At 44.8% G+C, this 23,553-nt stretch overlaps 1 protein-coding gene across 15 annotated transcripts in view; it reads right to left on the bottom strand.

Annotated features, from left to right (window-relative positions):
* SVIL (supervillin) overlaps positions 1–22,438 on the bottom strand; it is a 253,158-nt gene extending 230,720 nt beyond the window's left edge. For 3 of the 15 annotated variants that reach the window (XM_044928047.2, XM_044928048.2, XM_044928050.2), the window contains exons 1-2: positions 22,048–22,430; positions 21,572–21,723 (exon numbers count right to left, since the gene is read on the bottom strand). The gene's annotated coding sequence lies outside the window, so the exon portion shown is untranslated. Of the gene's footprint in view, positions 1–20,632; positions 21,546–21,571; positions 21,724–22,047 lie in introns of those variants that run through there. The other 12 variants (XM_044928052.2, XM_044928054.2, XM_025264270.3 and 9 more) reach the window with 11 other exon arrangements.
* Positions 22,439–23,553: the final 1,115 nt, after the last annotated feature.

The raw sequence follows: 23,553 nt of genomic DNA, 5'->3' as shown, positions 1-23,553 counted from the left end.
GACTCACAGACATAGAAAACAAACTTGTGGTTCCCAAAGGGGAAAGAGGAGGGGGATAAGTTAGGAGGATGGGATTAACAGATACACACTACTATATATAAAATAAATAACAAGGTCCTACTATATAGCTCAAGGAAGTATGTTCAATACCTTGTAATAACCTATAATGGAAAACAATCTGGAAAAGAATATGAATATGGCTGAATCACTTTGCTGTGCACTAGAAACTAACACAATATTGTAAATCAACTACACTTCAATTAAAAAATAAAAATAAAGACAACTGCAATTTGCTGTCACAGAACAAATTGAAAAAGTTATTCATTGCATTTAAAAAATAAAGATAATAAAGCAGACAATACTAAGAGACAATTTTAGCAAAGGCAGTACATTTGCTGCTCAGCATCCTTCCAACAGTAACAAAGGAATCAGCCAAATCATAATTAAATGACCAAGAAAAGAATTTAATGACTTTTAGCAAAATTTGAGTTTGTAACTATGCCCAGGTATAACACACCTTGGATTCTTGAATAAAAACAAAAATAAAGGAACATTTTTAGATGGAGAGATGGTAAAATAAATTATTTATGGAAATGTTATTAGAAAATTATGAGGAAAAGGTAAAAAGACAGTGTTGAAACAGTGACTTTTAATTAGCAACCAGACAATTCCCCCTTTGTTATTTCTAGCAATATAAAAGATAAATTTAAAATTTGAAAAACACAAGTAATTAGCTTTAGATGAATTATGCAGTATCAGAGACACCACTCAGTCAGGACTTTGGGTATATTTTGTCTCCAAAGACTTTGAAATTCATGAAGAAATGTTGCCAATTCATTGACTGAGAAAATTGAACTCATGTGAAGATACTTTTGAATCTTTTACATCTGAAAAGAAGGATTTCGGCTAGATATGAAAACAAAAGGTTTCTATCATGATGTTTCTATCATGACAGAGTACTCTTGCTATGTTGGGTCAAAAATAGAGACTTACTGGATTTTTATAGTAAGAGACTGGTATTTCTCTTAGTACTTCATTCTACTGTATGATAATAATTTTCAGCTGGCTTTCCAAAGCACAGCCTACAAAAACCACCATGGATATTGTTAAAATTGTTTGGTATAGGCATATAAATGCTATGAATTACCACCAGTTTAAAGAACTGTTGAAACAAATACACGACAATGAATTTAATGATTATGTATTCTCTTCCAGTGATCTTTGATTGAGTCATGGAAGAGCTTTACAAAAGATTTGCTGTATAGTTAAACAGTTCATGGTTTTCTGTAAATAAATAATAAAGATTAAAAAACTGCAGCATGATATATTTCCTCATAGATATCACACTGCATATGAACAAACTAAGTTTAAAGCTCCATGGAGAGGAAAAGATTATTTATGACCTACCTAGAAAGTGTGAGAATATATATCAAAATTGATACTTTTCATTAGTTAAAAATAATGGTCATACATTTTCATAACCTGGATTGATATGCAGAAGATTTGATTGAAACCAAAAGCATTACATAAATTGCCTCCAACATACAAGAAAATTTGAATGATCCTTTATTGATATTGATAAATTTAGCGTTGGTTTTCAATTTTCACAATATCCCTTTGATTTTGATGTTAGTAATTCTGAGTTGGCATGAGAGTTAACAAATTCACATAATTTGAATAGACTTTAAAACTGACAAGTTTCTGTTTCAAAAAAATCAGTTCTTCTAAAAAGATAAACCAGTTTTATCAATTTGAATGGCATATATTAAAAGAAAAGTATTTTTGACAGTAGATTCAGTTATTGGAAAACTTATATATGTTTGAAACTTGGTTACACAAATCTACTTTTTCAACTACAAATTTTAATAAATCTAAACACAGAGCCAAGTATTTCAGATGAAGATATAGTATCTGAACCTAATTATGCTATAGTGTTAACATATACATATTTCAAGAATTAGAATAAAGAAATCTCATTAATATTTTTATATTGTTTATAAGTAGAAATGACAACATTTTGGGAAGCCTGGGTTAAAGAAAATATATTATTAAAGTCAATTTCACCTGTTTTTAATTTTTTCAATGTTACTATCAGAAATTTTAAAATTATATACATGACTCATTCAACTGAATAGCTGGAGACTCTGGCTACTCAAAGCAGTCTTTTTTCCAGGAGCATCAATATCATCTGGAAATTTCTTAGAAATGCAAAGTTTGAGGACCCAGCCGAAACCTACTGAACAGAATCAGAATTTTACTGAAAGTCTCTAGTTGGGCCAATATGAAATAAGAGGAAATGGATTTAAGCCTTTGCCTGAGACAACCAAAAATAAAGAAAAACATCCCTTGCCCCTGCAAAAAAAAAAAAAAGTGGGGGGGTGGGGGAAGAGAAGGAAAAAAAGGAAAATAAGGCACACAAAACATATGATATAGGAAGTAATGGTTTTCAGGGGACAAGACAATAGGAAGCTAATAAGGTGAGACTATTCCAGCTTATTGCCTTAAGAGATTTCCTGGCCAAGTCACAGAGAAAGAGAAACCAAGAAAACCCCAGGAGATTTTGAGTTGAAGATACAGAGCTAAGAGTTTAAGGAGACCGAGGCAGCTAGAGTTGTAGTAAAGAGAAGAAATCTGTACAGACAGAAAACTCCAGATATCTGCAAAAAGTCACTGGGGTATTCAGCTGAGAACTGAACGGTGTGGGTGTGGGGGCAAACTATCTGTGGCTGGGGAAAAAACTACCAGAGAGTATTAGAGGTATCACTGCCCAGGGTTCTCACAGGGCCAAATGGTACCTGTTTCCAAGACAGACTGGAAGACCTCATAAATCAGGGGCATTAAGTACTCAGGAAGATCTTGCCTCTTGAGTGGGAAATAGTAGCCCAAGACTGAGCACTGTCCACTCACACCTACCAAGCCTTGAAAGTAAGATACAGAAGAATCACTTGTCCCAATTTAGCTACGGTCCCAAAAGAAGCTCAAGAATATTTATAGTTATACAAAAATATCCAGAATCCAAAAAAGGTGAAAATAACAAAGTCTGGAATCCAATTTTTAAAAATGCTAGGCATGCAAAGAAGCAAGAAAATCCAACACATGAGGGGAAATATCAAACAACTGAAACTGACCCAGAATTAAGACAGATATTAGAATTACCAGACAAGGATAGAGATTCAAGATTTTAAATAGAGATATGACTAGATAAAATACAAATCAAATTCATAGAGATAAAAAATTTACATTGTGTGAGATGAAAAATACACTGGATATGATTAATGGTAGAACAGACACTGCAAAAGAAAAGATTAGTCAATTTGAAGACACAGCAATAGAAACATGTAAAATGAGAAAAAAGAAAAAGTTAAAAAAAAAATGAACAAAGCATGAATGAGCTGTAGAGACAGTTCAAGCATTCTGATATACATGAAATTTGGGCCTTCATGGCAGAGGAGAGGCAGAAAATAATATTTGAAAAAATAATGATTGAACATATTCCAAGTCTAAGAAAAACATAAGCCCAAAGAAACAAGGAGCTCAACTAACCCCAAGCACAAGAAATTTTACTAAGGCATATCATAAATTGCTCAAAACTAGTGATAAAGAAAAGAATCATAAAAGCAATCAGGGGGAGAAGAACACAACATAGAAGAATAAAGATAAGATGACATCAGATTTTATGTTGAAAATAATATAAGTGGACAAGTCGGTGAAGCAACATCTTTAAAGAAATGAAAGGAAAAAAATGTCAATCTAGAATTTTGTACCCTCAGAAACGCTTCACAAATGACAGCAAATAAGGACATTATCAGATACATAATGGAAAGAACTCATCAGCAGCAGTCTTGCATAACAAAAATGTTAAAGGAAGACCTTTTAATCAGAAGGAAAACGCTATCAGGTAGAAATATGGATATACGTAAAGGAACGAAGAACACTAGAAACAGCAATTACCCAAGTAAATGTATGACTCTTTTCTTATTATTTAAATCTTTTTAAAAGAGAAATGATTTCTAAAATAATAAAATTATGTGGAGTTAATTACATATATAAAAGTAAAGTAATACAAGGACCAAGATGGAAGTATACCATGGTAAGTTTCTTCTCTTTTTCTGTTTTGGGCCACACCCCGCCACATTGGGATCTTAGTTTCCCAACCAGGGATCGAACCCACGCTTCCTACAATGGAAGTGTGGAGTCTTAACCATTGGACTGCCAGTCAAGTCTCTGTAAAGTTCTTATAATACAGGTAAAGTAGTAATAACATCACTTAAGGGTAAACAATTAGTTCCCAGGTGGTGTTAGTGGTAAAGAACCCACCTTCCAACGCAGGAAATGTGAGAGATAAGGGTTCAATCCCTGAGTCAGGAAGATCCCTTAGAGGAGGGCATGGCAACCCACTCTGGTATTCTTGCCTGGAGAATCCCTCAGACAGAGGAGCCCAGTGGGCTACAGTCCACAGGGTCACAAAGAATTGGACACAACTGAAGCAATTTAGCACAAAGTAGTAATAATATCACTTAAGGGTAGAGGATTAAAGATGTATACTATACACCCTAAAGCAACCACTAATACAACTAAGCAGAGATAGAGCTAATAATCCATCAAAAGAGAGAAAATGGAATCATAAAAAAATGCTCAAATAATCCAAGAGAAGGCAGAAAAACAGGACAAGAGAATAAAAGATAGGATAAATTAAAAAAAAAACCAACAGGAAAATTACATACTTCAAATTAATGATAGCAGTAATTACATTAAATGTAAATGGTCTTAGTGCAAAAACACCAATTAAAAGATATTGTCAAACTGGAAAAATAAAAGCAAGATCCAAAATCCATACTACCTACAAGAAATGCACTTTAATATAAAGACACAGATAGGTTTAAAGAAAAAGGATGGAAAAAGATATACCAGGCTAATAGACAAAGATTTCAGAGCAAAAATTATCATCTGCTGTAAAGGAAGTCACTTCATAATGAAAAATATCCAGTTCATCAACAGGACATAACAATCCTAAACATCTATTCAACTTAACAACTATGCCAAACATATGAAGCAAAAACTGATACAGCTGCAAGAAGAAAGGCCAATTCATAAGAATAGTCACATATTTCAATATTGCTCTCTTGATATTAGATAGGACAAGTAGATAGGAAATCAATAAATGTAGAAAAGATTTGAACAAGAGCCCCAGGTGATCCATTTGCACATTAAGGTTGAGAGGTACTCTTCTACCCTACTCATGACCCTACCCTGTCTTCCACCCTAGACAGTCCATATTCAGGTGAACTTATAGCAAATTTTTCTTTTGGCTTCTTATTGATATCATCATAACTGGTATAGGCATACTTCATTTTATCACACGTTGCTTTACTGCACTTAATAGATACTGGGTTCTTTACAAATCAATATCCACATAAGCAGCAACCTTGCATCGATCCTGCAAGGAGATCAAATCAGTCAATCCTAATCCTAATATTCAGGTTGGAAATCAACCCTGAATATTCATTGGAAGGACTGAAGCTGAAGCTCTAATACTTTGGCCACCTGATGCGAACAGCCGACTCATTGGAAAAAGACCCTGATGCTGGAAAAGATAGAAGGCAGGAGGAGAAGGGGATGATAGAGGTTGAGATGCTGGATGGCATCACCGACTCAATGGATATGAACTGGAGCAAACTCCAGGAGATGGTGAAGGACAGGGAAGCCTGGTGTGCTGCAGTCCATGGGGTCGTAAGAGCTGGATATGACTTAGTGACTGAACAACAACATCCATGAAAGTGTAACCTTGCATTGATCGAGTCTATTGGAACCAGTTTCCAGTAGCATTTGGTCACTTCACATCTCTGTGCTGTGTTTAGGTAATCCTTGCAATATTTCAAACTTTTTCATAATTATATTTGTTTGGTGCCCTGTGATCAGTGATCTCTGAGGTTACTACTATAATTTTCTGAAGTTTCAGATGATGGTTAGAATGTTTTAACAAGAAATTTTTTTTTTTCTTTTTTGGCTGTGCCACATGGCATGTGGGATCTCAGGTTCCCTAACCAAGGACTGAACCTGTGCCCTCTGAAGTGAATGTGCAGAGTCTCAACCACTGGACTACCAGGGAAGTATTTTTTAATTAAGGTATGTACTTATTTTAGACAAAGTGTTATTGCACACGTAATAGACTACATTATATTGTAAACAAAACTTTTACATGGATGAGGAAACCAAAAAATTCATGTGACTCACTTTATTGCAATACATGTTTTATGGCACAGGTCTGGAATCAAATCCAAAATATCTCCAAGGAATGCTTGAATACTTTTGTCTGGCTTCCAAGCTAACCAGGAGTTAGAGAAGAAAGTATTTTTAGGAAAGTTAATCTTTAAAAAAATCGACCACAGAATTTAGAGATGGTAATGTCCAAAGAATCTGGATTTTACTCATATTATAGACCTAGAAAGAACACCAGCTCCCCACTTACGTTTAAATTTCTTGAGACTTCAGGTACTCATCTATGGGACTATGTAAGAGCTATTGTAAAGTACAGACAATGCCTAGCACACAGCCTACATCAGAATGCATGCTCAACAAACATCAATTCCTTTCCCACAGTCAATAAATATTTCATGTATAGAGATTACCTTTCTAGCACATATGCTTGGAAATCCTACTCAAAGGATGGGAAAAGGCAAGATCTTCAATGGCAAAACATGCCAGAATCTTTATTCTAATCACTGAAAATCCTGACACACCACTGAATTCAGCCAATACTTTCCCTTCTCACCCTCAATGAAGAGCTTTACTTTATTTATAGTGGTCATTGACATTCTTCTAACAGCTGTTGCCTTCCATCTCATAAGGGATTAAAAAAGAAAGGAAGAAGTTGAACAGCTTTATAACAAACTTTTTAAATTGTGGCAAGTGTATAAAAATGGTGATCTTTTAAGTATTTTTTCAAATCCCATTGGAAAATATCACTTGTTATTGACCTAATCACATCGAGAATGAAAAAACAGGGCTAAGAGTCGTAAGACACGGAATCCAGGCCAGACCCTAGAACCTGCTTCTTTTATGATCTTGAGTAGCACATTTTTCTCTGTGAGCCTAAATTTCCTCATCTATTAATAGAAAAGAAAAGACAAGCCAAGTTCATTGTAGAGAGTGCAAAAAGAAATTAAATGAGGACTTCTCTGGCGGGCCAGTGATTGAGAATCCACCTGCCAAAGCAGGAGACATAGGTTCAGTCCCTGGCCTGGGAAGATTTCACATGCCACAGATCAACTAAGCCCATGCACCACGACTATGGAAGCCCTAGTGTCTAGAGCCCGTGCTCTGCAAGAAGAGAAGCCACTGCAGTGAGAAGCCTGTATACCACAACTAGAAAAAAGTCCGTACAGCAATGAAGACCCAGCACAGCCATAAATAAAAAAAATTTAAAAATAAGAAATTAAATGAGATGCGTGCGAAACTATAAAAAAATTACTTAAGGTATTATTTTCAATGATCATGGTCATTGGTTCCTTCTATTAATATGAAAATCAAGAGATAACTGGGGGGTAAAAACTGTCAAATATCAAGTCACTACTCTTCTCCTTTTTAGATTCATTTGCTCAAAAATTTCCCAAATTACCACTGAAGAGATTTCTCCACAAGTAAAAGGAAATGCAGTAACAAGAAAAAAGTTTGAGTACCTTTTCTAACGGAGAAGGCGATGGCACCCCACTCCAGCACTCTTGCCTGGAAAATCCCATGGGCGGAGGAGCCTGGTAGGCTGCAGTCCATGGGGTCGCTAAGAGTCAGACAGGACTGAGCGACTTCACTTTCACTTTTCACTTTCATGCATTGGAGAAGGAAATGGCAACCCACTCCAGTGTTCTTGCCTGGAGAATCCCAGGGACGGGGGAGCCTGGTGGGCTGCCGTCTATGGGGTCGCACAGAGTCAGACACGACTGAAGCGACTTAGCAGCAGCAGCAGCAACTTTTCTAAGACTGTATGACATAAAGCCCAAGAAATTAATAAATTTTGGCTTAACACTGGGCCAAACTTTCCCCCAAAACCCTGTTAGAAAGTTAAGAAACAGTGGTAACATTATACCTCAGTAAATCTATAGAAAGTAAAGAAAAAAAAGAAAGGAAGGACAGAATGAAAGGGGAGGGAGGGAAGGAGGAAGAAAAAAGAAGAAAGAAAACAGTGGGAATGGCGATTGGAAGATACACACATTAAAACAGCAGCAAAACAGAAACAGTCTTGTCACTATGAGTTAGACACAGATCTGGGACAGTCAACATCTTCAGCAAAAAGCAGACAAATACTTGAATCCTGTTCTCCAAACCAGCATGGACTTGTGTGCATGCTAAGAGAGTGTGTGTGCTAAGCTGCTTTAGTTGTGACCAACTCTTTGCAACCCTATGGACTGTAGCCCACCAGGCTCCTCTGTCCATGGGATTCTCCAAGCAAGAATACTGGAGTGGGTAGCCATGCCCTCCCCCAGGGGATCTTCCCTACCCAGGGATCGAACCCACGTCCTTTAAGTCTCCTGCATTAGCAGCAGGGTTCTTTACCACTAGCACCACTTGGGAAGCCTGACAGTATGGCAGTATGACATTAGTACCATTTATTTATTGGCTCAGTGCACTAGAAGGTCGATGTACCTTGCAGTCAGAAGCCCTAGGTTTAAATCTCAATCCCGTCACCCGCTACATAAGTGATTCTGCCCAGCTCTCCACCCCTGTGAGCTTCCATCCTGCTCTTCTGTGAAATGGGAATAACACTACCTACTTCAGGTGGTGGTTGTGATTCAGTGGCATTAGTGATGTGAATGTGTTCTCCACATAAAAGCACTCATATAAGCTTGAAATCTCCTACATTTAAATGATTATTCATGAGAAGTCATATGCATAGCACTTTAATGGCAACTTTCAATATTCACTGAAGAAGGCATTACTCTTAGCAAGAGCTGTTTGTCCTACCAGATGATGAATGATACTTTCAAGAATAATGGTAATAATAGTAGGAAACCCATCTGGAGAATATTTCTCTCAAGAATTCATCTGTTAAATTGTCTCTATCGATACAGAAGCTTAAAAAATATTAAATCCACAGGTATCCTTGTATTCACCTACGCTGAGTGGCGATAACTAATTCGTAAGCTTAAACACAATGGGGGCAACTCCTCCACAGCTCATCAACTGTCCCCAGTTCTGCCTGGAATGGAAAACAATGGGGAAAGCACTGGGAAATGTGACAGCAGATAAAGCAGAAAAGCCATTCTGGGTTCTGGGGTTAACTCTCAGCAAGCGTGTGGAGCTGGCAACCAAAGAGGACAAAAAGCATGGAGGAGAAAAAGGTTTGGGTGATGACTTTGCAAACACAGCGGCTCAGTCGGTAAAGAGTTTGCCTGCAATGCGGGAGATCCAGGTTCAATCCCTGGTTTGGGAAGATCCCCTGGAGAAGGAAATGGCAACCTACTCCAGTACTCTTACCTGGAAAATCCCATGGACAGAGGAGCCTGGTGAGCTACAGTCCTTGGGGTCACAAAGAGTAGGACATGACCAAGGGACTAACACTATGCAAACACAGTGCTTAATTTGTGAAGGGGACTTTTAGCTGACGTGGGAAGGGACGGAGTAGAAAATGGAAGGAACGGGCCAACAAAGAGTTGGCCCTCTTCACCCACGGGCTCTGCATCAGGGAATTCAACCTATTGCAGATCCGCATATGTAGGATCTCATGGATTTCATGTATATGGAGCAAAAAATATATGTGGGCCTGTAAATGTTAGCTTCCCAGGTGGCGCTAGTGGTAAAGAACCCACCTGCAATGCAGGAGATATAAGAGACACAGGTTCAATCCCTGGGTCGGGAAGATCCCCTGGAGGAGGGCATGGCAACCCACTCCAGTATTCTTGCCTGGAGAATCCCGTGGAGGGAGGAGCCTGGTGGGCCACAGTCCATAGCGCTGCACAGAGTCAGACACGACTGAAGTGACTTAGCACGCACGCACAGATATTAGCAGCTCTACCATCCGAAAAAGGATGCTACTACTTGTAGCTAGAACTAGTGTCTGTGCTCAAAATGAAAGGGAAAAGTTTTCTACAATAAACCTGCAGTTTTCTTTAAGTTTCCCCACCCCCCGCCCAAGAAGCCTAGACATTAGGGATGGAACTAATTTGTTCATGGAAAAAAAATAATAAAGTGCTTTCACTGCCTGCTGTAACTAACTTGTGCTTTCTTCCAACTCTGGGAGAACCAAGTATAGGAAAAAAAAAAAAAGCCATGTGATGAAAGGCTTTTAGTTTTTTTAAAAAGTGATGAGGAAGTTTTTTTAAAAAAACACACAGATGTTGGGTTTATATAAATAATCAAGTGAAACATTTTTCTACTGTGTAATTTTCCTGTCATGCATATAATATGCTTTTCTTTTTCCTGGAAATTCAACATCAGAACTTTATGATGATGATTGTTTTTCAACAGATAATTGGATAATTCTGGGGTCAGAATAAGAATATAAACATATATATACGCAAATATATATCTACATATCATACACATATATCTTATTTAAAAGTCTTACATCAAATTCATTATGAGGAATGGGAAGGAAATAGTCTAACACTACTTGAAGTAAGTTCTCTCTATACTTGGGTTCACAATCTATCAGTTTTTCTAGGAATGTAGTGCACAGAAGCACAGGAACATGTTATGGGGGAGATGAGAGTACACTTCGGGTATAACAGGATGTTATTAGCCTTATTCTTAGAGCTTTTGGACTTACAATCCAATAGACTAAAAACACAGCGTTTCACAAAAAAAGCCTGTTTCCATTCAAGTTTTCAAGCATGGAATTTCCTCCTCACAGCACACAATTCAGGAACAGAGGACTACCTTTCTACTTACCCGGCTACCAAGGGCCATGTCTGAAACAGGACCCACAGACACAGACCTGGGGCGGATCATCCTTGTCAGTTTCTTCTTAAGCCCCAGAGTGATTCATCCTGAGAAGGCTGCCCTGGGTCTGCACAGACTCCCTCTGAGAGAAAGCAGGCCCAGCTCTCCTTTCAAGCCTCTATTTTTCTCTAAAAATAGGTTTTGCCAACCTGCCTAGCCAGTATTCTTAAATCACAACCAGGCTTTTATCAGAAATACCAACGTTTGATCCTTGAAAGGCATTCAAGATAAGAGCAGTGTAGCCTACACCACACTGGATGTGAAGATGAGACTTCTGAGAGGGGCTTCAGGCACACAGATCGCCTCCAACAGAGGGGAAGTCCCTCTTCCCTCCAAGAGGCCTGAAATAGAACCTCTTTCCTCCCCCAGAAACCGCTGAAAACAGCAAGGCAGACACTAGAGGCTGCTGGCTGTGACACACAGCACCAGGAAGAGGCTGCTCGCTGTGGAGGACAGTCCTCCCGAGGGACAATAAGCCTGGCAGCTAGTTCCTGCAGAGCTTGGCAGAGGCATAAGAAAGCCTCTTTCGAAACACAGTTGGCAAAACACTGAGTATAAAGGACACTCCGAGAAAATGTGTAATTACAGACTCAGAATCACTGTCTGGACTACATCCCCACCATACATCCCTTAGAGGACAGCGGGGGTCGTCTGCACCCCACTGGACATCCTGTGGGCACACCGCTCTCCAGGCTTCCTTCTTCCTTCATTACATGCGGTGGTGCAGATGGCCACAGAAGGAAAAGCCAACCTACAAGACACTGATATGGTTGTCTCCTTGATTAAATAAAGTTGATGGCTTGGGATCCGAGTTCACACCCAGACTCTACTCCTTACTGTCTTGCCTCCTTTGGGGTACTTAGCCAGTGAAGGCTTCAGCTCCGAGATGGTGCTGATGAAAAGCTGCACTGCATTTCAAGCCTCCGCAAGGAGCCCGATACACAGTCCCAGCCAATCTTCCATGCTGCTGTAATCAACTGCATCACCGCCCCACCAGTCATCCTGTGTGCCCCGTTGCACCCGGAGTGTACTCACATCCCTCCCACAACATGTTCCTGTGCTTCTGTGCTGGCAGACCCATCTCCGATTGTAAGCCCCACGAGGTCAGGATTGACTCTATAGTCTCAACACCAAGCCCCCACACACACGTGCACACACATATGCGGTTAACAGGTATTTGCTGACCAAGTCAGTAAATGAACAGTCCACTTGATGCTTTCACATCTCGTTTCTACATAATCCCAATTTAAACAGCCTTTCCCCAGATGTTAATATAGACGGATAACTAGATTAAGTGAACTGAACCTGGTAACCACATTGAGATGCTGCTGGACACCAATTAAAGAGCATGGCTGAAACAAAGATCCTTTGCTTTGGATGAGTCTGTAGGAATGTAAGCTCCTACCCCAATGCTTTAAGCAGGCTCCCCTGTCTACCAGGGCAAGAAAACTGGGCTCCTTTTTAATTGGGAAGATCTATACGCAAACTCCATTTTGGCATAGAGAAGCATCCTTTCCCTTTGTTTTACAGAATTAAAAAAAAGTGGAGAGCAAGATGCGAGGGCTCCAGAACTCATGGGGATCACCACTGAGCAGGAGCCGAACCCCAGAAACTCCTCCTGCAGCCCTGTTTCAAGGCATCCTGTTCCACTGCCTCCCAACAGCCAGCCTGCTCCATCCTGACCCTGAGGATGCCTCTTTGTGACCGAAGCTTTGGAGAGAAAAATAGAGTCCCAAATCGGTGTGAATGTGTGAAGGATCTCCCCAGACCTCCTCTCCCATGTATTTTCACAGATGCAGGATCACAGCTAGGAAGTACCCGACATGACCCTCTGGAACAGCACAGACTCAAGATGACCAATCTTTCAGGATTTACACAGAAACAGACTGGCCACCCAGCACAAACTCAACTTCCTTTAAAGGTCTTTCAAAAGTATAATTTGAAGGGGGAAAAAAAAAAGCAAACATTAATTCTGTTCTGTGTATGTACAATGTCCATTTTCATGGAAAAAGTTATCAAAACACAAGTTCATGTTTCAGTGACTTCCAAGGTGCTGCCATGGGAAAGGGAAGCCAAAATAAATCTCAAAACCTTTCCTCCGAAGTTCAAGTCTTTCAAATGCCCTGACCGGACCAGTTTCAAGACTGGTGTTTCCAAGGTTCCAGTCCAAGAATCATTTTAGTTACAAGCCTCAAAATAAAAACTGTAATAGTGCATATAACATATGTCAGGATTATACCCAATGCAAGTGACGGTCAAACAGGACTGGCTGACGATAAAGGCAGCAGGGCCTGCGAAGTGTGGGTTAAAACAAACAAATGAGAAAGAATCTATTTCTCAGGAAGCACCATCACAGAAGGGGAGGAAGGATTAGTTGAAAGAGGCTAAGAGAGTAAACTTCAACAGTGCTGAACACAAGAAATGTGTTATTATGCATGGTGGTGGATGTTGACTAGATTTATTGTGGTCATTTCGTAACAGACACAAATATTGAATCGTTATGTTGTACACCTGAAGCTGGTATGTCAACTACATCCCAACAAATAAAAATCAAGAAGGTTAAAAAAAAATAAAAAAGGGTGGGGTGGGGAGCACAGAAAGTGAGAAGGAAAAGGCAGGACAGAAACAAAGCCATGCCCTAGGAGGCCTGGGAAAGTGCACACACAGAGGGGCCGAAACAGGGCCGCAGGATGAGCCAAGGATCGGCCATCAGCCAGAGGAGGAAAAGCCAGCAGAAGCAAGCAGCGAGGATGGGGGAGAACTCACCCCATGTCAAAGGGCAGGCTGGATAGTGGGGGAGCAATTAAACACCAATGACAGATGGAGATAAGGGCATTCCAGGCAAAGTGTCCCTAAGACACCTGAAACCAGCGGCTGTGGGAGGGGCTGGGTGACGGCCACAGACCAGGAGAAGGAGGGCAGCGCATCAGAGAGAAAAGAAAAGAGGTCTTTTAAGGAGAAGGCAGCCAAAGCTTGGGGTGTGGGGTGCTGTTAGGAGGCATATGGGAGCAAAACTGTGTCCGCACAAGGAACTCACCGGCGTGGGGCGGTCTTGAGCCAAAAAGTGGCCCCTCATGGCTACACCCCCAAAGCTCATCACCTTCTTCCTCCTACAGGGAAGCAGCTATTGCATCCAGAGCACTGAACGGGGATGAAACACTCTGAGATGTAGTTAACATGAAATCACCTTCTGAAAGGAGCTGGGCTAGCTGAAGAAGAGTAACACGTCCACTGGCCATGTTGGGCCTCTGTGTGTGCGCGCAGGCACGCACGTGTGTGCTCATTCAGGACAGGTAGGAGGGATGCCCGTGTTATAAAGCTTGACAGACCTAGAGGTGATCATACTAAGTCAGAAAGAGAAAGACTAATACCATGTGATATTATTCATATGTGGAATCCAAAAAAAAAAAAAGATACAAATGTACTTATTTACAAAACAGAAATAGACATACAGATAAAGAAGACAAACTTATGGTTACCAAAAGTGGAAAGGGAGGGCAGATAAATCAGTTTAGGATCAGCAGATACACACCACTATATTTAACACAGACATCCAACAAGGGCCTACTGTTACAGTACAGGGAACTCCATTCAGTATCTTATAATAACTGCTAATGGAAAAGAAGCTGAAAAACAATAGCTTTATATACGTGTGTGTATAACTGAATCACTTGCTCCTGTTACACCTGCAACTAACACAACATTGTAAGTCTACCATAATTCAATTAGAAAATAAAGGAACAAAAGAGAAGTTGCCAACTGCCCTCAAGAGCCAAGACTTGAAAACAGAACATGGTAAGTGGACATTTATAACGTGCAGAGAAGTGTAATAAGGAAAAGAATTATTCCAGAGAAAGAACCCAGTGAGGACCATGCAGACAAAAGACACACAATGAAGTCTCGAAGGTGAGGACTTGTCCTTTAGTTTCAAACAAGTTGATCCTTTCAAGACTTGATCAGCAAGGGCACGGATCTTTGAGGCAGGCTCTTATTATTCTAATCCTAGCCCAGGCAAAGTTCTCAAAGGCAGAGCCGGTTTCCTCTTTCGTAAAATACACCCCACACCCTTGAGGCCTCCCCCTTCCTGCCACACCAGGTCATCAGCTCAGAGACCCAAACACAGTTCTTGAGGGTCTCAAAATGAAATGGCAGCAAAACCAACTGAAAGCTGAGATGCTGTCAAAAATCTAAGATTCCTGTGCAAAAGAAATGAAATAAAAGATGTGTGGGAGTGTCAATGGAGCCCTGAAGGAGATTAAAGGGCTTAGAACTGTGGGTCTAACTTGGCAATTAATGGGTCGCTGGGAGAGTTGAAGCCACAGTGGGTGCCGGCACAAAGATGAGCATCAGAATCAGAGGGTTTTATTCATGAGGAGGGCACGGCAACCCACTCCAGCATTCTTGCCTGGAGAATCCCATGGACAGAGGAGCCTGGTGGGCTACAGTCCACAGGGTCACAGAATTAGATATGACTGAAGTTGACTTAGCACACACACACAAGTGATCAGAGTTTATTTTAAAATCTCTCCTAGAACAAAGGGACTGAAGCTGACTCAATTCCTATAAAGCATTGGATTTATGCTTGTAGCTGCTAGAGGTCATTCGTTCACCTCCATTCACAGGAATTAGGAGGCAAGAGGCTTTTGAGTGGGCTTCCTTGGTAGCTCAGTTGGTAAAGAATCTGCCTGCCTGCAATGCAGGAGACCCTGGTGTGATTCCTGGGTCGGGAAGATCCGCTGGAGAAGGGATAGGCTACCCACTCCAGTATTCTTGGGGTTCCCTGGTGGCTCAGACAGTAAAGAATCTTTCTGCAATGCAGGAGACCTGGGTTCGATCCCTGGGTTGGGAAGATCTCCTGGAGGAGGGCATGGCAACCCACTCCAGTATCCTTGCCTGGAGAATCCCTGGGGACAGAGGAGCCTGGTGGGCTACAGTCCACAGGATTGCAAAGAGTCAGACACAACTGAGCGACTAAGCACAGCACATGCTTTTGAGTGCTGGGCAGGAGTCAGGGAACTGGGGGGCTCCAGTAGAGACAGGTGTGTCTACAGGCACATGCAAAGCCTTCTCTTGTTAGGATACAAACTCAATATTTGATCAACCTTATCAAGCCTCTCCCATCTTCCTGGCCTCACACCCTCCTCCTCAGCTTTATTTGAGCAGACATGGTGACAACACCAATGGGATTACATAGAAAGCTCTCTGAAGAGGCACCTACACACACACACACACACACACACACACACACACACACACACACACACACGCTGCCTCTATTACAGCCCTCACATTGTACTTGTTTCTGTCTGTTGTTTCTGACCTGGGAGTCCATCCACGGCTAGACCCAAGCCCTTTTTCATCTTCAGGTTCTCCAGGCCTGCTTGCATGTAAACACTCAACCTAAGATGCACTGAAGTAAACCAAAGAGCTAAGTCATCTTGGGTAAGTAACAACTTCTTGGAAACTCCAGTTTTCTCAAGAATAAGATAAGGGGTGTGGGCAAAGCACAGACTGGCTCTAACAAATGCAAAATACCCTAAATCTTCAGAAAACAAAAGCGCACAGTCAGGACATACATTGTAACTTTTATATATTTCACGCAACAGAAGAATATATATGATTAACCCTGATGAATATGGCAACTTAAAAAATAAAAAAACCCACTTAGTTTTACCATGCGACCTGTTTCTTTGTTAGTCACCGAAATACAAAAGCAGCCTAGGTTTTCAGGAGGGAAAATCTACATACATGGTGGTCATCCTCAAAAAAAAAAAAAAAAAAAGGTATGGGGAGGGGGGAATGTTAATTCTGACATTTCCTTTTCTCCCCTGAGACCCTCTATCTGGAAATAACATTGACATAACAGAAACAAACAAGACTCTTTACAATGGCTACAGTTTAACAAAGGCGTCTATGGATTTTTACCTTCCTGGGTCTCTGCACAAAAGCAGCAAATGTAAGCACAGTTGCCCCAGCAGCTGGCAAGTTCTCTCCCATACGCGAAGAAGTTGTGGAGCAGCTGGGGAATGCAAGATGCTTTTGAACAAGCTGCTATGTGATCCAAAATAAGGCTGCCTGTTCATCTTCCCCACAATGGAAGCGACAGCCCAGCGCAGGTCTGGCGCATGCCCCGCAGCTGCTTCTTTCTTCCGCCCTGGAAACTCAACAAGTAGCTACAAATGAAGCGAGATGCACAAAAGGGGAGAAACCTCGCTGCTAACCCTTTGCACGCCATCCCCTGGTTATAGACACGCAGCTCATTCACACCCAAATGGAAAAATCCATGTACAGCTTTCAAGGGCAATCCCACCCTGGACTCCACTCCATGCCCTTCTTGGAAACAACTTTCACTATTGGGTGGCATTTAATGATGTTATGAGGTCTCCAGTCCTTCACCCAGGATGATTATTTAAAAGATAAATGCAAAAATCAAGAACTAGGAAGCAGCAATGTTCAGGAGGCTTTCATCAACAACTTGACAAAGTACACTTAAAAATAACTATTTCTCCACTTGGCTAAATCGAAAATCTTCCAAGTTTTGGGGTTTTTTTTTTTTAACATATGAAATAGTTATCCTGGATGTTCACTCATTGTGTAGCTTAACTGGATGTAACCAGATCCCTCTCTGCCACCTTCCAAATGTTAGTTTGGCAATTTGGGCATCATGTACAGTTGACCATATTTGAGCAAACAGTTTTAAAATGTTTAAAACTCTCCTCCCTCCCTGATCAATTCTGTGGCTCATTTTTAAACAGACTCCAGAAAATTTTCTATTTTCCAAGTATATTCCAGAAAGTATTCTATTTTCCCGCTTGCCCGGATCAGGCCAGCACAATTTTCACAGACATAGAAATTTTCTTTAGCGTTGTCAATGGCTAGTGGAGGCACAAAGAGAAGACCTGCTTCCTTTTCTGCAGCTTGTTTGGTGGTTTTGAGGGCTTTTTTTTTTTTTTAAAAGTCCTGTCCTCTTGGCCAGGGATACTGGCTTTGAATTTAAAAAGAAAGAGGAATAGCTGGAACGTTGGCCACAAAATTACACAGCGGTAACACGAGGAGGAAAACCGGGCGGTTCCAGAGCTCCTTGTAAATTCCTTGGGCAACTAGACCAAGTTTTCCATCATTACCACCCCCACCCCCAAGACAGACACACACATAACACTTGCTGACAAGAAAGAATAGCTAAGTGCATTACCTTGCTGTATGAATGAAGATCAAGTTAACTCCCAACTATTGTCCCTCTCCACACAAGGGAAGAGAAGATTCTGTTCTCAAACCTCATTATTAGTTAACACTTGTTGAGCGGCTACTATGTGTTAGGATCTGTGCTACTAAGTGCCTTATACGAATGATCACATTTAACCCTTGCAGCTTGAAACCAGGCAATGCTATGATTGTGGTGGTTAGTTGCTAAGTAGAGCTGGACTCTTTTGACTGTGGCCCTTGAGGCTCCTCTCTGCTCATGGGATTTCCCAGCCAAGAATACTGGAGTGGGTTGCTATTTCCTTCTCCAGGAGATCTTCCAAACCCAGGGATCAAACCCATGTCTCCTGCTTGGCAGGTGGATTCTTTACCCTTGTGCCACTTGGGAAGCCCCAGCATTACACACCTATAGACGTGGAGGCAGCAGAGGTAGCCGGCCCTTAATCATCATGCCTCGCTGTCTGCACAACTGGCAGTGCCCTAGGATATTCTGAGTCAGGAATGTCATTCCAGGGTTTCAAACATTTTTCTCTGAGACAACACACTTTCAGTACACTTGAGACAACACCACCTTCTCATATCATAAACTGGAGTTCAATAAGGCTTAAAGATGTGATGATCTCAGATGCCTAACAGGAATTTCAAAGTCATAACCTACTAGTTAGGACTTTAATTAATGAAGGTTGGTACATTTCCAAGGCAGACTTCATTTTCAACACACATGGCAGCAATGTCAGAGCTTAGATGGGGTAGGAAATGCAGCCCTTTTCCTGCAGGAAGGCCAATGGAGCTGCGAGCTTCCTAGACAGAACTCCTGAGCCTAGGCCCACCTGCCTAAAGAGACACCTGCAGAGGCAAACCGCAGCTGTTTCTGCCTCTCTTTGGTGCTGCCAGATGACTCGAAGCAGTTTAGTTGTCTTCATATACCTTAAGCTTTAAACTAAGAGTTGGGGGAGTTCCCTGGTAGCCTAATGGTTAGGGTTCTGGCTTTCACTGCAGAACCCATGGGCCTGGGTCAAATCCCTGGTTGGAGAATTGAGATCCTGCAAGTTGCTCTCGGTGGCCTAAATAAACAGACTTGGTTTAGAGGAGGCCCTGAGCCACACACAAGTCAGCCACAGGTGAAGTCAATTTAATCCTAATAACTAACAGCATCAAACCGAACCCAGGCTTAAAGCTTGTACCACTGACTCTGCAATCACCAATCCACAACGCCTCTCGAGGGGCAGCCTTTGGCGTAGGGACTGGGACTAGCAAACGAACGGTCCCCTTCGGAGCGAGACCGACTCTCGGTGCTGGAGACCTCTTTGAACCCGTTTCCCTATCTTTATGGTAGAAGTCATCTTTCTGCGGGAGGCTTAAAAGTGAATGGTGACCGATCCTTCCTAAGTGGACATAAGAGTCTCGTACAGAAGGCCTTTCCCTACTTCAGAAGGGAGTGGCGGCAGATAAGAAAACGTGAAATCTATCCATAGATTACGGCGGGATTCGGTTTCACACCAGAGCGGAGCGCCCCGGGTTTCTCCTGGGCAGCACCTCCTCTGGCGTCCTGCTCTCGGGAAGCGTCTGTCGCACAGGGAGATAGATGCTGCCCCTGCCATCCCAAGGACAGGCTTGTGCCTAAGTCTGGGGGTTGCACGCAGTGACCACAACCTCGGGGGAGGACAGGAACTCTCCTCTTTGTCCCCGCCGTCCTCTCCCCTCGGCGGAACTTCCAATTACAACAAACCATCAGGACTGCACCGGAGCTGTAATGCCGACGCCAGAAGCGCTTAACCTCGCACCTGACCCAGATTGCGGCCTGAACTGGAGCCGCCGGGTCGCTCCCTCACAGTAATGCAATTACCGCCTTCTGGAGCTCCCCTCAGGGTACCGGGAGGCGGCCGCTGTCACCCCGGGACTAAACCCCTCCCTTCCGGGAGCCTGCGCGGAGGGGCGTGGCCCGGCGGGCTGGCAGGGCGCGCGGCGCCGGCACTTCCCACCGCTAAGGCGCGACCCAGGGACCCCGAGGAAGGCGCCCGGGGGCCGCTGCTGCCCTCGCCCTCCGCCCAGGCGGTGAGACAGGGAGGCCAGCAGTGTCGCAGTTCTGGGCACACGCTTGTCACTCCCCGGGCCGCCCCTTCCTCTCCCCTCCTCCCCGCCTAACGGGCCGCCCCGCTAACTTCCAGAAACTCCGCGTAGGGGAAGCCTGAGCCGGCCGGTGCCGCGGGGCGGCGCGCGCCCGGGCGCGCCGGGGACGGAAGTGGGTGGGAGAGGCTGCCGCGCCGCGCCTTTGTTGTTGCTCCGGGACCCCGCGGGCCCCCGCCTCCGGGAGCGCCCCATCGCTGCGGTCCGGGGATCGGCCTCCCCCTGCAGGACCGCCCCAAGCCCAAATCTAACTAACCTCACCTCCGGCCCCCGGGGGAGGGCGCGCCGCGGCGCGTCCTAGTGTCTGCCCGCCGGAGCTCTGCGCGGCTGATCCCTGCCCTCGGCCACCGCGCAGAGGGACGCTCCTCACCTTCTTTCCGAGCTTCCCCCAGACCTCCCGGGGCACAGCTGCCGCTCCCGGCCCAACAGCCGCTGGGCAGCCCGGACTCTCGACAGCGCCGCGGCCACTCCCTGGCTGCTTTCCCAGAACGAGGACCGGGTCCCCCTCCCGGGATGATTCACAGCTCCTCACCTGGAGCCTCACTCGAGTGCCCTCCCTCCTCCGGCCGGCGCGGCGATCGAGAGCGGGCGCCCTCTGCCGGGCCACCGGCCAGAGCTTCCCCGGGCCGGAGTGGGTCGGGAACATGGAGCCCGGCCGAGCGCAGGGACTCCCGCGCCTCCCACCGCGGCCACCCACGAGAGTAGGAGCCAGCGCGCCCGGACTGTCCTGGGCCGTTATGCGCGAGCTGGGCCCGACTCCGGCCCAAGAGGACAGCTCCAGAAGGCTGTCCCTGTGCCCCGGGGCCACTGCGCGCCCCACTCGCGGGCCGGCCGGTCCAGCCCTGCTCCCCGGAGGCGTCCTCAGGAACCCACCATTAACCGCGTGCGCAAGAGGAGTTTTAAAAAGCCCTGGAAAGTCAGTTTTACTGTGTCAAACAAAGTTTGGGTCTTGATTCTCAGTAGCCCTCTTCTGCCCGAATTAAAAGGGCCGGAGGAGAGGGTAGTGGCCTTAGCACATCCCTGAGTCCTAGGACTCGGAAGACGCTTGGGGCAGCTTCAGGGACAGTCGCAGTCCCGGGGGACCCCGAGGTCGGCCGGCATGTCCAGCAGGGGGGAGTGGCTGGCCAATGACTCGCTCTTTCGCCCGAGTAAACACTTCCAGCAGGTGAGCCTATCCGTCTCCCCCTACCCCAGATACTGGGTACAACTTTGGAGAGGGGCCAGGAGGAGCCGAGAGGGCACCCACGCGCGAGGGTCCGCGTCCCCTGCCCAGCGGGTTCACCCGCGCGCCCGGACTTTCCGCACTCACCTAGCCGGCACGCTCGCCCACCTGCCTGCCGGCCGCCGGCGCAGAGTTCCCCGCGGTGACGAGGGTGGCGGGGGCGTGGAACACTGGTCCTTGCGCAAGCTGGCTCTCGGCGAGGGGCTCAAGAGGGTCTGACCGGAGCTCCGTCGCCACAGCTGCAAGAGCAGACGAGTTGCGAAGAGGGTCAGGGCCCAGCGAGCGCCTCCTTCCCCGAGAGCGGGCGCGCGAGTCCCGGAGCGGCGGGCGGGCGCCGGGTATTAATTGTAGGGCCCCCGGGTGTCGGCCGCCGGGCGCTCTGAGTGGCTCGGACCGCGCGCCAGGCCAGCGGGGCCCGGGCGATCCACCCCCTTGGCGCGCACCCGCTCCTGCCGGGGAACGCGCGCGCGCGCACGCGTCCGGCGGCTCCAGGCCCCAGGGCTCGCCGCGCTCCCGGGGCTCCAGACCTGCTGCCTCTCTGAGGCCGGAGGGGCGCCACTGACCTTAGAGACCAGGAACTGGAACTCCGAGTGTCCAGTCGATCCAGGGATAAAACCCAACAAGGTGTGCGAACTTTGTAGTCACAGGCGCTCCGGGCCGGCTGTCAAGGAGACCGTCCTGGCCCCTCCAGTCACAACTGTGAAAGTCACGTCACCCTCCGACCTGCGGGTCTAGACGAAAGACCTTTCCTTTCTCCGCCCGCCAACCCAAGTGGTTCTCATACTTAACTTTCGCTGATCAGAATCCTCCGCCCACCTCCACCTGAGATTTGTTGAAACACTTGTCGCGAAGCCCCGCCCCATTTTCCGATGCTTTACATCTGCCAGGGCTTTACATCTGCCAGGGCGGAGAACTTGGCTTTTCTAACAAGTTCCCAGGTGATGCTGAGGCAGTTGCGAAGATTAAACGAGTTAATAAAGTTCGTGGAGTAGTTGGTAATCTGTAAAGCAGTAGGTAAATTTAGATTTGTGAAATCCACACTTGCTATTCGTCTGTTTCACTAGCTTGCGTTGGCATGTGATTTCCATCCAGCCCTTGCTGCTTTTTCCTCTGAGTGTTAGCCTCTTTCCCTCTTGAGTAGGAGGAACACCATAACACCAAGTTATGCACAGCAGCCCCCATCAGGAGAATGAAAGGTGAGTGTGTTATTGATAGTTTTCTAGGGCTGCCTAGTAACTACCACAGGCCATGTGGCCTGGACCACAGAAACTAATCTTTTCACAGATCTGGAGGCTGGAAATCCAAGATCAGGTGTCAGGAAGATTGGTTTCTCCTGAGGGCTCTCTACTCGGTTTGAGGGTAGCGGTCCTCTCTGTGCTTGGCATGGTCTTTTTTCTACCTGTGTCTGTCTGTGTCCTAATCTCTGTTAAAGACACCAGTCATAGTAGATGACAGCCCACCCATGAGACCTCATTTTAAGTAAGTTACCTCTTTATAGACCCTGCCTCCACACACAGTCACACGCTGAAATGCTGGGAGTTAGCACTTCAGCAGATGAATTTGGCAAGGGGTGGGGGACCACAACTCAGTCCATAACAACAGTGAGCTTCACTGCCCCTAACACCCTAGAACAGAGCTTGAGCTTCAGCCTCCCCTCTTCCCTCCTCCTCCCTCTGCCCTCCACTGGACCTGATGTGTATGTGGACTCAAGTGCAGTAATTCAAAGCTGGAAGGACTTAAGGCCCAATAATGAAATAGCCCTCTTAGCTCAGGGTCCTCAGAAATACAATCAGTACAACACTCCAGTGTGTCAAAGGGATATAGCAGAATCTATGAGCAATCTGGAACCCCCTGCCCACCAGACATTTCAGAACCAGCCCTTTATAGTTTGTTAATGACTGAGTAGAGAATCACCCTTACCTTCTTCATTCTGCCATTGTTGGAGCTATGCCCTCTGCCTGGCACCTGTGCCATCTCCGGAAGTCTCCTGAAGGAGGGACTGTGTTGGATAAATACAATAAAGACTCTCCACTTCTCCAGCTCTCTGGCGGCATTTAAGCTAGGAAAAG

Source organism: Bubalus bubalis, chromosome 14 (assembly GCF_019923935.1).
Source record: "Bubalus bubalis isolate 160015118507 breed Murrah chromosome 14, NDDB_SH_1, whole genome shotgun sequence".
Taxonomy (NCBI): domain Eukaryota; kingdom Metazoa; phylum Chordata; class Mammalia; order Artiodactyla; family Bovidae; genus Bubalus; species Bubalus bubalis.
The sequence above is the reverse complement of the archived record's forward strand: the minus strand, read 5'-3'. Positions and strand labels throughout refer to the sequence as shown.